This window comes from Henckelia pumila, chromosome 1, assembly GCF_033568475.1.
Source record: "Henckelia pumila isolate YLH828 chromosome 1, ASM3356847v2, whole genome shotgun sequence".
Taxonomy (NCBI): domain Eukaryota; kingdom Viridiplantae; phylum Streptophyta; class Magnoliopsida; order Lamiales; family Gesneriaceae; genus Henckelia; species Henckelia pumila.
This window is the reverse complement of record NC_133120.1, coordinates 78,126,672-78,129,960: the sequence shown is the minus strand read 5'-3', so window position 1 is coordinate 78,129,960 and position 3,289 is coordinate 78,126,672. Positions and strand designations below refer to the sequence as shown.

At 33.1% G+C, this 3,289-nt stretch overlaps 1 long non-coding RNA gene across 1 annotated transcript; it reads right to left on the bottom strand.

The window, feature by feature from the left end:
• Window positions 1-497: 497 nt before the first annotated feature.
• On the bottom strand, window positions 498-1,817 carry LOC140874173 (uncharacterized). The gene is made up of 3 exons (XR_012148118.1): window positions 1,774-1,817; window positions 1,384-1,441; window positions 498-609 (listed from the first exon to the last, which is right to left on the bottom strand). It is a non-coding gene; the product is annotated as an uncharacterized lncRNA (long non-coding RNA).
• Between the last annotated feature and the right edge of the window lie 1,472 nt (window positions 1,818-3,289).

The window sequence follows — 3,289 nt, the reverse complement described above, 5'->3', positions numbered from 1 at the left end:
CAGAAGCTGACAATTACTCTTAAGTATTAACAAAACCAGGTTCATCTTAAAATGAGTGGGAAGGTAGCTAATAAACCAATTACATATATTAAAAACAAAATCAGATCAACCAACATATATCTTAAAATATTGTGTTTTCTATATATAAAAGAAACGAAGAAGATCGTACCCCAACAAAAACATACTTTCATGTTTGCCTCGAGAGAGAACATTAAATGACCCCAACAAAAACATACTTCATTCCAAGTAATATGCCCACATTCTGAAATTAAATAAAATGCTACAGGAAGATTGATGAAAATTACCCAACAGACTCATGCCCTAGTATTCTTGGATAATAACCAAGAGGATCCTCACAAGGGTAAACGAATAATGAGCAAAAAAAAAAAAGAAAAAAACAGGATTCAACAAGATAGAAACTTGAAGACGATTTCTTTCTAATCAAACATAAATTAAGTTTCAGGATCCATACTTTCAATTTCCAGAATGTGATATTGCTGAAACAGAGAGAAGTGCAGATGATTTTAATTCTAACTTCTCTGGATTTTGGAGGAGCCACGATCACTTCCTCTATCACCAGAGGCTCCCCAGGCTTCCTGGCCACCGCACCTGCATCCACAAGTTTTACACAGTATTCTATGAATAAAACCCCTAAATGATGAGCGTATAATAAAATTAATGACCAACAAAACTTTGAGATAGAATGCTCATGCCTATGCATCTAATGGGTTTCCCGGCATTTTCACCAACCGAGCTTCGGTGCTCTCAATTTCTTGATGATGTCCCAGTTACAACAGCAGTCGTTTGGAATACTTGTAGTTGGATTTGATATGTAATAGGCATCTAAGTGGATTGGATATGTAATAGGCATCTAAGCACATCCATCTTAGATTGTAATTCATGTTACTTTATTGGTATTACGATTACCAGGATTCGAACTTCCAAATTAACATACTTAATTATATTCGATATATTTTGAGGATATACTATACTTATATTAATGTTTCATCAACAATACTTATCGGATCATATATAATATTATGCTAGTGGACAAATGCATACTTAAATAAGCTTGAAAAATAAATAAAATAATTGGAGGAAAACAAGATTTAAGGAGGGTAAAGCTCATACTTAAATAAGCTTGAGAAATTATAGAAATAAAAAATCCTACATATACATGTAATCCAAGTTTTCCCATGATAGCACAACAGTTCCAAACAAGCACAAATAGATACATGAGAAGAAATATAGCGAAAAACTTCATAGATATATATAATCCAGCACTTAAGACATCATATAACATAATTAACACCTTATCTTCATCAAATAATTAAATAACGATGATATGTATTGATGAATATATTTAAGTAATGCCTTTTGCACCTCTTTTTATGTAATCATTTGTGAATTCCCATCCATCGGGAACAAGTTTTTTGAACCCCTGCACATTCAACCAGATGAAGTAATTTAAAGCAAGGGGAAAATGAGGAAAATAAAAAAATCTCAATTTTATTTTTCCAGTGTGTGCGTGTGTGTATTCGCTTCAAATTTTGAGACATGGATTAAAATGTCATCTCCAAAAAATCTTCAGTTTATATTGCAAAATAAATAATCAACCATCTACCTGAAAAGGGAGTTCATTAAAGGTACGCACGCATACAACAAACTAAATTATAGAAAGAAACGCAAACAACCTCAATAAAAAATCTAAATTTTACAACATTACTCAACTTTGAATCTTGTAACAAAAAAAGTAAGAATATGATTAAGTACCTAATCAATTTAAGTTTCAGTAAAGGAAGCTATGCCAATTCCCCAGCACCATATGCTATCTGCAATTCAAGAAAATGATATCAAATCAAATACTTGAGTCATTAAAGAAATTCTTGATCCAAAAAAAGGGGATCTTTTCCAAATAATTAACATGTACATCGAAATTTTCTTCTCCGGTCAACAGTCATTATTGTATGCGTATTCACCCAATGAAGGAAACCAAAATTTTGCCATATTTGAGTTGCAGCCATAACCATTTTATTTACCAGAAATATATTTCTTGCTCCCCAAAAAATAAGAACTAACAGTCATAATTTTACAATGATATAAATCAGAAGACAAGAAACCGATGCTCACCCATCCCAGAGGCAGGGTTGCCTGAAGTGACCGAGTCTTCAACCCCTAAAAGTTTCACATAAAAGTTTAACAAATAGCCATGGAGATATCAAAAGGAAGCTTAGATCAACTAAAAATGAAAACCGCTAGAAAAAAATTATCATTCGAGATATACCTTAAATGCATCCAAATGTTGAACCCACAATATTAACCTAAATAATAATCAGTAATAGCGCAATAAATACGTGAAAACCAATTTAACTCAAACGATACATTTTCTAAATTCTGACAGCATGAGAAATCGATAAATTAAGGCTGGAATCGAGTCTAGCATGCTCAAGAGTCAAGAACGAAGCTAAAACCAATCTGGACTCAAAGTAGCAGCTAGTGGTGGTGGTTCACGCAGAAGCGACTAGAAATGGCTAGAAAATTATGGGAAACGGTCGCGGGCTTGGTCGGAAAATACTCTAGGGTTCAAGTAACAACTATCCCAAGCTTCGAATCAATGAAATCGGTCGCGAATCGACTGAAAATTGACGGAAACAACGAGCACAGGGTCACAAAACAACCTCAAAAGCGATATCAAATCGTTTGATCTAGGTCGAGATTAAAAGCAACAAAGTTTGGATAGGTTTAATCTCAAGTAGGCCGATGTTTTACGGTGGTTTTCCGGTAGAAAGTTGGTTGGGTGTGGGCTGAAGATAGTGTACGATAGGGTTTTCTTTTTATTTAAGAGAGACAAAATTTAGAAAGAAAGGTGAAAGGGAACGGTTCATAATTTTTACTTCATCACTTGTCTAAATAAATTTTATTTTTTAACTTTTTACTTCATCAAAAATAAATTGACGAAGTAAAATATGACCCAAAATTATTAGTGAAGCCCGGGTTTTTTAAATCTGAAGTAAAAAACGTGTTTTTACTTCGTTAGTCTTATTACCGAAGCTGATTGTTACATATTACTTCGTAAACCGAAGTAAATAGTGACGAAGTAAAAGTCCACAATTCTACTAGTGAGTCCAATTATTTCTAATTGAATTTAATTAAACAAAAACGCATTCACAAGTCATGGAATTTCATTTTTCGCCTAAAATCGCACACTGAAACCGAATACTATTTCTAGTCGGTTTAACCATGTGTTGATCAATATTTTTGAAGCTGATTTCAATCTTTTCTTTTTCAA